The 12,020-nt window shown below is 51.0% G+C and overlaps 1 protein-coding gene across 1 annotated transcript in view; it reads left to right on the forward strand.

Annotated features, from left to right (window-relative positions):
• Positions 1-5,240: 5,240 nt before the first annotated feature.
• EHMT1 (euchromatic histone lysine methyltransferase 1) overlaps positions 5,241-12,020 on the forward strand; it is a 110,831-nt gene continuing 104,051 nt past the window's right edge. The window contains exon 1 of the mRNA XM_017740305.1: positions 5,241-5,435. The gene's annotated coding sequence lies outside the window, so the exon portion shown is untranslated. The remainder of the gene's footprint in view (positions 5,436-12,020) is intronic.

The raw sequence follows: 12,020 nt of genomic DNA on the forward strand, positions 1-12,020 counted from the left end.
GCGCTCCTCCGAACAGAGTAACAGCTCCGTGCCTCCCCTGGGCCGCGCCGACCCGCCCGGCTGCTCCCGAGCGGGGCCGGGGCTGCCCTGCCGCACTGGGCATGTAGAATCAGTCATGGAACGGTTTGGGTTGGAAGGGACTTAAAGCTCGTGCAGTCCCACTGGGACACCTTCCACCGTCCCGGGTTGCTCCAAGCCCCGTCTAACCTGGCCTTGGCCGCCCGGCTGCTCCCGAGCGGGGCCGGGGCTGCCCTGCCGCACTGGGCATGTAGAATCAGTCATGGAACGGTTTGGGTTGGAAGGGACTTAAAGCTCGTGCAGTCCCACTGGGACACCTTCCACCGTCCCGGGTTGCTCCAAGCCCCGTCTAACCTGGCCTTGGACACTCGCAGGGACGGGGCAGCCGAGGGATGCGTGTGCCAGCCGGAGCCGGGCCGGGGGTGGCTGTGCCCTCAGAGCCCCTCAGAGCCCCTCAGAGCCCCTGTCGCCCCGCCGGGCTCGGGGGCACACGGGCCCCGGCCCCGTCGCCCCCGCGAGACTGCCGTGGGCTGGCCGCCGGCCGGGGCTGTGACCGTGCCCAGGGAGGCGAGGGCGCGCAGGGCTGCAGCACCGCTCCTCGGGCCGGGCTCAAAGCCCTGCCCGGCTGGGCGAGAGAATACAGAGGTGCTGTAAGTCCGTGCCCTCCGGTGAGCACTGGAGTGCAGCCGGGCTGGTGCTGAGCCTTCGTGCACGAAGGGAGCCACGAGGTGATGGGACAGGTGTGCATCGTACACGGGCTGTGACACAGGTGTGCAGGGACTGTCGTGCAGGTGTGCATCGCACACAGGCTGCGGTACAGGGGTACAGTCGTTCACAGGCTGTAATACAGGTGTGCATTGTATGCAAGGCTGTGGTCCAGGTGTGCATCATACACAGTATTACATACATAATATAGGTGTACACTTGTGTATGGACTGTAATACAGGTGTGCAGTCACGCACAGGCTGTAGTTCAGGTGTATGTCATACACAGATTATCATACAGATGTGCACTGTACACAGACTAACACAGGTGCACGGTTGTACATGGGCTGTAATACAGGTGTACACCTATGTACAGACTGTCATCCAGGTGTGCATCACACTCAGACTGTGATCCAGGTGCACACTCGTGTACGGACCAACCGGAGCTGGGGCTGAGCGGCTGCTGGTGACCGCAGCCAGGTGTGGTGACTGATCTGTGGCCACCCAGGTGTGACAGGCTGGCCGCTGTCTCTCCCAGCTCTCTCTCTCTGCAGTACCTTGTTGACAAGGTTGTGCTCTGGCCCAGAACGTCTGCCCTGGGTGGGGTGAAGTTTGTGGCACGGCCACGCAGGTGACACTGGCAGGGCTTTGAAAGTGCTGCAGACAGCCTGGATTTATTACTCAGACAGGATTCCCATCATTGTTGCTGGGAGATTGTCCAAGGCTTCCTTTATGTTTTCTGTTCCATCACAATTGGCCTGATCCTGGTGCCTTTCCCTTGTGCTTTTGAAGAGGATCAGTGTTAATTTTTCCCTGTGATAGAGGAATCAGCCCTTGAGTGCCTCTGTGACTCCATGGTGCAGTTTTGCTTCCAGGAGAGTGGCACGGCTGTAACTAGGGCAGGAGTTGGCTCATAACTCATCAACTCCTGATGTACAGGTCAGTCCTAACCCTCCAGACACACAGGTTTTATTTTGGGAAGCATCTCCCAGGAGCCCTGGTTGGGTCTGCCCCGTGTGCAGAGCATTAAGAGCCACTGCTCTTGGGAGTCAGGCAGAATATCCACAGATGTTGCTGTGGATTATGGGGAGGGAACAGTGACTCATTTGGAGTTTAATTCCTCCCCTCCCCCATGGACTCAGTTCTGTCTGAGGCCACATCTTGCTTATACCCCTCTGAGGCCAGAGGGGAGGAAGTTGGTGTAAGTCAGGCTGGAATGTGGGGACTGGAGGAGAAGCTCTTTGCTTCCCCAGTGCTGGTGTGGGAGAGCAAGGAAAAACATCCCACATCCACGGTGTTCTGCCACATGCAACACGGAATTGTTTCACTTGGTTAAGAGAGGTGCAGAGGTGTGTTTTTGGGAGGAGATCCTTGCTCCCAGCAAAGAGGGAGGGGACAGGTTGGGAAGGTGATGTCTGTGTGTCTGCAGGGAGTGCCCAACCACCTGCAGACAACTCTGCTGGTGGTCACTGAACTCCAGACAAAAACTCCCAGTCTAGAACAGCTTCTTGACAGATCTTAGTGTTGATGATGGGTGAGGGAGAATCCCTTTAAACACCAAGTTCTTGCTAAATCCTGTGACCTTCAGTGGTTGTTCTCTTCTGTTACCTGCCCCAGGTGATCTCTGTGTTGGGGAATGGCTGTGCTGCAGTCCTTAGGTGCAGGAACCACGAGGCTGCAGAGAAATCTGATTTTGCTGTTGGTTTTCTTTAGTAGATATCTTACATCCAGTCCAGTTTGGCATTGTTACGTGCCTTAGACCTACTGTACTAAAGCTTAAAATTTAAGGAGTTGAGTTTTGAGGAATTGAGCCTTGCTCAGCCAGTTTTGTGATGGTGCATGTTCATCAGATTTGATGCTTCTCCTCCAGTGTGCATCAGTTTGGTGAAGAGCTGCCCTTGCGTTTGTGTGTTTCCTAAAATACTTCTTAGGTGCAGTTTGAAGTTCAAGCTGTGATGTTTTTCCTGGGGCTCGTGGTAACCTGGGGAGGCTGGAGCAGGAAGCGAGGTGCGTGTGTGGCTTTGAGTGAAGTGGTTCCCTTCAGAAGTCACGCTGCATTTTTCATCATTTTTTCCCTTCCGTCTGTTCGGATCTGTAAAACCTCTTTTCTGGAGGTGCAGCTTTGATCTCTAAAGCGACGAGCCGGCAGAGCGGGCAGGATTCCCGGCTGGATCTGGGATGGACTCAGCACCCAGCAGCTCCCCGTGCTGGGGCTGAGCAGTTCTCAGACCAGCTGTGATGCTGAGGCTTTGCCCTGGCTCTGATCCCAGCTCTCATCCCCCTCCAGCCGGTCCTGGGAGTTCTGCTGAGCCCCCTGCCAGCTCAGTGACCTCCCCATGGCATCAAGGGACAACATTTCCCTGGCTCTGGCTGGAGAGAGGCTCCTGTGGCAGGTGCTGAGTGCAGGAGGGATCACAGGAGCAGCCAGGAGCTGAGGAGCAGTGCCTTGGAGCAGCGAGCAGGGAGGGAAGTGCTGCAGATTCCCACTCTTTGTCTGGCAGGTGTCGCACAATGCAGCTCTGCTTTCAGGCCTGCCCTCCCTCATTCCCTCCCGCCAGTCAGGAGAGGCCTCTGTGGCTTTTAATTCACATCCCGTTTAAATCAGTTACCTCAGGAAAACCTGGTGCACTCCAAGCCCCACCATCCCTCCTCAGAGCTGTGTCCTGCTGCTTCCCTGGGGATCCGGAGTGCACCGAGGTGTGTTCACACCGCACTGAACGCGGGCAGCACACCTGGCTTTCACTGGTGTTACATTTCTCCCGGGGCACCAGGTTAATACATTTTAACTGTGTCTTTGTGCAGGGAAAGAAGGTGTTTGTGGTTTTTTTCCCCCCTCTCTGATACTCATAAGGTGGTTTTAGAACTTTCCTGAAGTTGGGGAGGTTGCTTTGTTAACATGGTTATAATTACCCACAGCCCTGGCAAAGTCTTACCCGCTGTCAAATGGGTGCTAACTTCTAGTTTTTCCATGAATTCTCACATGCTATGGGCTAGCAAAGGCCTGTGGGGAACTCATCCTTTTCTTCCATCTAGAGAAACTTTAAATAATAACGGAATGAGCAAATACGACTTGTGAAGCTTTAAGAAAGCCTTAGAAGTGCCCTTCAGTTGTGCTAAGCTGATGTGACTGAGCCAATGTGACTTAAGAGAGCATCTGAAGAATGTTTTGTCAGTCGAGGCAGAATCAAAGGCCTGGGTTATACTTTAAATAAACTCTTCCAATATAATTATGCTGGCTGGGGAGGATGATTCTTCATTTCTTCTTGCTGAAATTGTAATAAAAGTCCTTGCTGTGGATGCAGCTTTATTAGTTTAGAGGTGATCCCAGACCAAGGTGGCTTATTTTTTGCTTTCCAAAGCAGAGCCTTGGTCTCCATTTGGGAAGTTTTGCCCACTTAATTCTCTGTCCATGAATACAAAGCAATTGCTCTCCCACTGCTGTGTCAGCAGAAGCCCTGGGAGAGATGCAATTACCAGCAAAAACCCCACAGCAACAAGGAAAAGAAGCAGCTCCTGCATGGAGGGAGCCTGTTGGAGTCTCTGGAGCTGAATGCCTCCCCTTGGAGCAGCTGGGCCAGGTGAGGAAGGCACGAGCATCCCTGAACCAGTGCCATTTCCAAATGTGCACGAGGACAGCTGGTATTGCAATGATCAGGGAATGATCTGGAACGCCAGTCCGAGGCTTTGCTCTTTATCAGCTTGCCTGGCCTTTTGGCCTTTTGTTCTCTGTCCCTTCCCCTCTCCACCCCAGAAATGCTCTTCCCCTCTTCTTTTTCCCGGCAAAGTGTTGGTTTGGATCACTGCATCCCAGAAAAGGAGGAGGTGAGAGGGGATTGTGTTTTGTGCAGGGCTGTGAGAGGTTCAAGGAGTCTGTTTGGGTGCTTCAAGACACATTTGGCTGGAGAGTTCCCTGTTCCTGACTGTTGTGGAAGCCAAAGATCACCACGAAGGTGGAACAGGGAGCAGTCCTGTGACTCTGTCCTCCCTTGGTGTGGGGCTGTGTGGGTAGAAACATCCCACTGGTGATGGCTGGAGTCTGGTTGAAGTGGTAAAGAAAATCCAACAGGGAATGAAGAGTTTGGTGTGGCCCTCCTGGCTCTGGGAAGTTCATAAACCTGGAACAAACCCTGTTTGGAAAAGCGCTCGCTGTGGTACTTCTGTGTCTGAAATAGAAATGCTTTCTTGCTTTTAAGTAAAACTTTGTAGCATAGCAAAGTATCAAGCACATCCAACATACCCTCTTCAAGTGGAAAATGTTGCTCCAAGAGGATTCCTGTTTCCTTAATGCCCAGCGTGATCCCCACCATTGTCTTGCTGTCTGCTTCCGTCTCAGCCTGGGTTTCCATCTGGGATGGTTCAAAGCTGCTGCCTGGCTCATGGTGCAGGCAGTCCTGAGCCAGGTGAGCCCACCTGAGTTGTCTGTGTGTACCAGGGGCTGGCTTGGGAGTGGGGATGGGCTGTTCAATATTAAATGCATCCTTTTTCAGTGTCTCCTTCTCGCAGGAGAGCTCTCGGACGCAGTGTCAGTTCAGGACAGGGAGATGCTGAGTGGCAGAGCAGAAAATTCAGGTCCACTTCTGTTTGCATAAGGCTGATCATCCTGCAGAGCCAGCACATGGACAGGGAGGAAATTTGCAGGTGGTGCAGCTGGGGAGGAAGTAAATATGGAGCAAGATAACCAGGCTGACATGGATAAACTCAAAATAAAGCCAGGTAAGTGACTTAGCGTTTAAGGGAAATGTGAAATTGTGCGAACAGGGATAAAAATAATGACAGTGATTACATATCCTTGGGTCAGCTGGGCCTGTACCTGCTCCAGAAGGTGTTGTGAGCTCAGTACAGCATTTGCAGCAGCAGCAGAGACTGGGGAGCTGAGCTGAGTGGGGATCAGTGGTGCCAAAGACAGTGCAGGCCCATTTCTCTGGTGTGGGGAGAGTCAGTCCAGGAGCCCTGGGATGCTGCAGCACCACTGCCTGCTCCTGCTGCCCTTGCTGGTGAAAAGAGGAGGAATGAGATGTTTATTGCTTCTGAGAGCAGGGGGCAGCCAGGATCAACCTGATGGGCTGAGCCATCCCTAGAGCCAGAGGGAGCAGGGCACCAGGGCACCTCCCTGGAGAGGGAATGGCAGTCCAGGTGTCCGAGCTGCAACAGGCTGTGCTGGGGCCTTGGCTGGGGTAAGAGTTGTTCAGAGTGCTGCTGCAGACTTTTAATAATTTGGAACTCAAGTGCAGATGTGGACAGAAGGATTTGAGCGTGTTGTCTTGCAAAAAGGAGCCCTGGTCTCCCCAGGCTCTTGGCCGTGACCTGCAGGTGCATTTCAGTACAGCCTTGAGTGCAGTGAAATAAATTTTTCCCTCCTTCTTTTCATTTTTAAGCATCAAGTCCTGGTTTCTTGAGAATCTGAGCTACCTTCTTCCTCTCCAGTTGCACATTTCCAATCCTTGCAGTTTCAGAGGAAGTTTTAATAGGTAATTTCTCCCACAGGCTCAAAGCCAAAAGGCAAATTACCCCCAATGCTTTATCCAGCTTCAGTGGGAATTGGGGATGTTTCATACTGCTGACCCAGAGCATTCAGAAGCTCTGCTTCTCTCAAAAATCATAATATTGTTTCAAGAAGTGGGAAATTAAACATGCACGTGGTAGAAGACTTAGAAAGGATTAATGGGTTTCAAAATTACATGCTTCATCCAGCTGCTGATTTGGGAATTGAAAGTATGCCTGTTGCAGGATTGGGAGGGAGTTACTGAAACGTGGTGTTCCTTGGTGTCTGATGAATGCAAATGTCCCAAATCTGTGATTCCAAAGCTTTGCCCAACCTCCAGACTGACTCCAGGTTTGATGCTGGATTAGCTCAGCCCAGGTGGGAGCAGCTGGGTGGAAAAGCCCTGTGTATATTTTACTTTTTCTTTCCTGTAGTTTAATTCATCTTCTCTTGATTATCTCAGCTCCTGGGGTGTCACCCAAGGCACGTTTTTAGGCTGCTTTGACTGAAGTTCATTCTCTGTGAGTTTTGCTTTAGGCACATGGAAGGGACTCATGGAAGGTGCTGGAGTCTTCTCCTGCCTTTTGAAGAGGATTTGCTATCTCAAGGGGCAGCACCTCCAGCCTGGAGGTCACTGGGACCTGCACTAAATAGGAGATGGGTGTTTAAGTCACTTGCATTTTTGGGACCTGAGAAATTAAGTTACTGTTTTGGTGTATTTCTTATGTCCACTGGGCTTGGCAGCAAATTCACAGCCTGTCAAGTGTGGGTTTGGAGGTGTAAAGAAGAGAATGTATTTGGGAGATGAAAGCATCAACAATGGTCTGGGAGCTGGTGTGTGTGGTTCCATGTAGGATCCTGCCAGTTTGCACATAAACCTCCAGATTATGAGAATATAAAACATGGGTCTGAATATTTTATTAATTGAAGAGTATTATTAATATTTGATGGCTTAAATCAACACCCAGAAGGCTCTGCAAAAAGCACCACTGCTAAACTGGTAACCAAGACATGAGGTGCTTCTGATTGAAAACTTGTTTGTAATGGCTTTTGTCAGCTCTGTGTTTTAAATGTTAAGGATCCGTGAATCCCATACACCAGAAATCCTTTTGTTCTTTGGGTTAGGAAGGGTGTTTTTCAGTCTTGCTAGGCTGGATTCAGATTGGTGCTTTAATGCCTTCTTAGTATGCAAAGGTGATTGTTTATAAGGTGTCCCGTCGGGCCTGGAGGTGACATCTGGAATATTTAATCCCTTTTGCCACACTTTGAGGACAAATAACGACTGTTCCTTTAAAGATGGCCCTCGGATGAGCTGGAATATTTCCTCTTGCTGTGGTGCCAGCTCCTGTAGCTCCGGTAGCGTGTGTGGAGAGGTGAGGTGACCATCCTGGCTGTCCTTTAATCGACATCCCCCTGCACCAGGGAGATGCCACCAGCGAGCAGAGAAACTGCAGATCCGTCTGCTTTGAGTTTGGGAATTTACAGCGCCAGGAGTGAGCGCAGCCTCCGGCGTGCAGCGTTGGGAAAGGCCAGCGAGGGGGGATCATATTCTGTCTTTTATTTCCACTCTGGTTTCTAGGAACTGCAAGTTATATTTCTTATGTTTTTTTCAAGATTTTTTTAAGATTTCTGCCACACACAGTGAACTCCATGCCTATCTCATAGTTCTTTTGGGGTTTTTTTGTGAGTTTTGTTGTCTCCTTCCCTATAGAAGGTGCCCTTTGTGCCGGTGATCTGGTTATGTTCCTGTGTTTCTAGGAGTTTGCCTTTGATAAGAGCACATTGGTCTTAATCATTTATGACTTTCATTAAAACCTTCTTGGTTTGATGTTTTCTCAGCCCTCCAGACTGCCCTCACAGAGGCTGCTTTATAGATATCATTTATCTCCTGCCCCTGTTGTGACAGCAGCCCCACATTTTCCCTCCTGCTGCAGATGCTGGTGCTTTGTGCAGGGAGGACGTGCACGTTCCATGGCTGTTGCTGCTGGGATTGTGGCTCGTGTCTGACCTGGAACTGGGGTTTGAGGCTGTGTGAATGACATGGGACACTCGGATCCTCCCCATCTCCATCCCCATCCCTATCCCCAACCCCATCCCCAGCCAGCGTGTGGGCTGAAGCACCGACCCAGTGTGATCCCAGTGCTGTGGAGGAGGAGGAGAAGGGCAGGAGGTGATGAGGAATGAGGTTGATCCGTCAGGTCTGGGCCTTGGCCAGTGCTGGAAGTTTCACCAGCCAAGTTGCCTTTCTTCACCGGGCCTTTGTTCCCAGTCACGCTTCCGATGAAAGGCAGGAACGGCGGCTGCTCCGCTGGCTGCAGGAAACCTCCTCCCCACGCTGCACTGGAGCCCATCCCCTCCAGGGCTGCCTTGGGGCTGTGACCCCCAGGCTGGCACTTGTGGGGTGCCCAAGCTGCCTCCTGCGACAGGGAGGAGAACCAGCTGGGAGGGGGGATTTCCATTGTCTGCCTTGGGATGAGCCTCAGCCTGCTGTGCCTCTCCAGGGTGGGCAAACCCTAAGGAAATGGCTTGGATATTCCCAGTGACCTCCCAAGAACAGGGAGGTTTGATCTGGTCCCCCCCCACTCGTGACCCAGAAGCTCGAGGCCGGCGTGGGCAGAGCTGCAGAATTTGCAGATGTGTCCAAAGAGCTGCAGGAGGATGCCCCGTGTCTGTGTGTATTTATACACTGGATGCCGAGGGATAGCCGAAATTCTTCTTTAAATGACCAAAACTCCACAAGTGGAAGTTGGCGTGGGGCTGCCAAGAGTAACTCCTGATGCAACAGTGTCTGCTTTAAAGAGCGATGTAAACGTTTCCTGCGTGTGTCCCCGGTGACTCAGAGCCCTCCCTGCCCCATGGTGATGCTGATGCAGTTGCTGATCCCTGCCAAAGCAAGCAGTCCACACAAGGAGATTAGACAACAGTCCCTGCTCCCCCGCTGGGTGCTCGTTAACATTTCCTTGCTGATGTATTATTAATTAAGCTAATTTTTATTGCCCTGTAAGTATGGAGGGTGTTTTGCAAGCGCAGAGCGTAACCTGCTTGTGGCCCAGGGTTCCTGAAGCGTGGTCCCATGTGCGAAATGACGCTTGGACTGTGTGGTTGAGTGTTGAGAAAAGGTAAATCTGTGGGTTTTGCTTTCTTTTTTCCCTCTTGGCAGCTTCCTGGCTCTGTGTCTGGGGCTGGTGAGTGTGGTGCTGTCTGAGCTGAGGGCTGAGGAGGTGCTGTCTATGCAGAATTAGTGCAGACAGATAACAGGACTTCAGTGCAAGCAGCGTTTGCAGCATTGACCCTCCATAAGACAGAAGATTACCCAGATGGGAGTATAATATTAAAAAGAGTTTTGGGACCTGATCCAAACCTACAGGAGTCAGGGAGGGATTTGCCATCAGCTGCAGTGAGAGCAGCCTCCCTGCAGCGTACCCAGGCAATGGGGCAGTCAGCAGCTTAAACAAAAGAAGTGAAAGAAGTGTCCCGGCAAGGCTGGTTGAGGTTTTGCTGCCTGTGATGCTTTTCCCATCTGTAAAACAGAGGTAATATTTTCCCAAAGTTCAAAGGCCTGACTTGGTGTTGGAAGCCTTTAACTGGAAGTGTTGAAGAACTGCTGAATGTTAATTTTTAAATGTACAGATTATCTTCATTAGGTAAGAGATGGCGAGTTACATAATGGTCACTATTATGTGTGCTCTGGTTTTTGGCTTTATTCCTTGACATCATGGCCAGGCCTGATGAAGGGAATAGAGAACTTCTAGAAGCACTTTGTAAAGTATGATCTATTTGTGATCAAAGCCAGTGTGACTCTGAATGTCCAGCTCCTCTTCTTTGGACTTGTGATAGCAGCCTCGGATTCACCTTGAAAATGGGATCTGTGATCTTTCATATGGTCTTATTTTGTTCTTAAATTAGGCTAATGCATTCTGTTCCAGCCAATGCAATTATTAACAAACCTGGGCAATTATGGCACCTATTGTACAGACATTCTGTGCTCCTTGCTAGGAAAAATACACTTTTAATAAACAAATCCACTTTGACAACCTGTCAAGGACTTTTCTAAAGCAAAATTGAAAGTGTCACCTCAGTGACCTTTCCTTTTTGTTCTGTTGTGTTTGGTTTTTTTACGTGGCTTTGCAAGAGCACAGCAGTTGCAGCTGGAGGTTCAGGTCTGGTTTCACAGGGCAGGGGAGTGGAGGAAAGCAGGGAGGGGATCACAAGGGCTGGGTCCCCCCACCAGCATCCCCTGCCCTGCTGTGTCACAGTGCAGCATCCTCCTAGCCACAGGCTGCATCTGGCCTTGCAGAAACCCTGGGAAAAACCCTGCTCTCTTGGTTGGTGCAGCTGGTTTACTTTGTAATTAAAAAAAAAAAATTTTTTTTTGAATGAGAAAAAGCCCTTAAAATGTTTTGGCACAAGTTCTCTGTGCTTTCTTTTATTCCACATGTGACAAACCCATGTGGTTGCAGTCTCTTGCTCAGCCTGGGTAGGATCCACTCGGTCGTGGGCTGCCACCAGGAGTTCAAGGCAGTTCTTAAATCCTACTTAAACCTCCCTCTCCAGCAGATTGGCTTTGTTTGGCTCTGGGCACAGGAGTGGGAAGGAGCGTGTTATATTCAGTACTAGAAGTTAAATTGCACGGAAGGAAAATCAGCCAGGATTGTTTTCTCACTGCATTATCAGAACTGTGTGAAGGTTTGGCCCTTGGTGAGGGTTGTGCTAACTGGAAATATCCCTGCGTGTCACATCACCCGGGGAGGAAAGAGAGGGTTTCCTGCCTCTGCCAGGCATTCCCTGCTCCCTGGGTGTCTGAACAGATTGTTCTTCCCTTGCTGCCCAGGGACTGAGAGGCACAGGCCACCTCTGCAAGTGAATCCCCAAAAAAATGGGTAGCTGCAGAATCACTGAATCAATCAGGTTGGAAGGACCACAGTGGCTCATCCAGTTTCTTTCCATGGGAATACTTGAATCAAAATGATTGTTAATCTCCATGTGAGTTGAGCAGTGAGTTTTCCCAAGCTGAGTTTCAGAGCTAATCCCCTGTAACTGCTGCTGTTATCTGGGTGCTGTGTCTCCTCCCCTGAGCTCCCCAGCTGCGCTGTGGCACTGGGCACATCTGTCCCTCCCCACAGGAGGCTGTATCACATCACGGCCTGCTGGTCTGGGCAGCTGCTGGGAGGAGCAGTTAACATCTCTATCTTTTCTAATGCATCTTCTGAGTTGCTGATGTGACAGCAGCAGCTTCTCCAGGGATGTGGTGCCCAAAATCAGATTAAAAACCCTTTCTTTGCCCTGCCATCTCTCAGGAGTGTGGTGGGGGATCTACCTGTGGCGTGGGTTGTTTGAATGGACCTGGGGAGGAGCCTGCAAAGCTGCTGGAGTTGCTGAGCTATATGGGGGAATAGCCCATGGTCCAGCACAGACCCAAAGCAGGAGAAAGAGGATCAGGGCTGTGCTGCTGAGAGCTCTGCTCTGGAATTACCCAACGAGGCCACACAGGAGGCTTTGGGACTTGCAAACATTAATGCTGCAGAGTAATAATCACTAATTATTACAGGAATACTATGCCAGAGCTTTCAGCAGTGCAGGGAGAGGTGTTTGTGGTGACACAATGGCCCAGACACTGGGAACAGGGCTGCACGTCCAGGCCCTGGCTGTGTGGGCAGGTGTGAGCCATGCCTCCATCCAGGAATGCTGCCTCGGAACGCTGTGTGGGTGTCTTGGATGGCTTGAACGTGGCTGCAGTTTTTGCTGGCAAAATTAGCCTTGCTGAGTGAAGTGAGCCACTTCCATGGCATAAAGATAATTTGGATGGGCTCCTGGGC

Source organism: Corvus brachyrhynchos, unplaced genomic scaffold (assembly GCF_000691975.1).
Source record: "Corvus brachyrhynchos isolate BGI_N302 unplaced genomic scaffold, ASM69197v1 scaffold305, whole genome shotgun sequence".
Lineage (NCBI taxonomy): Eukaryota > Metazoa > Chordata > Aves > Passeriformes > Corvidae > Corvus > Corvus brachyrhynchos.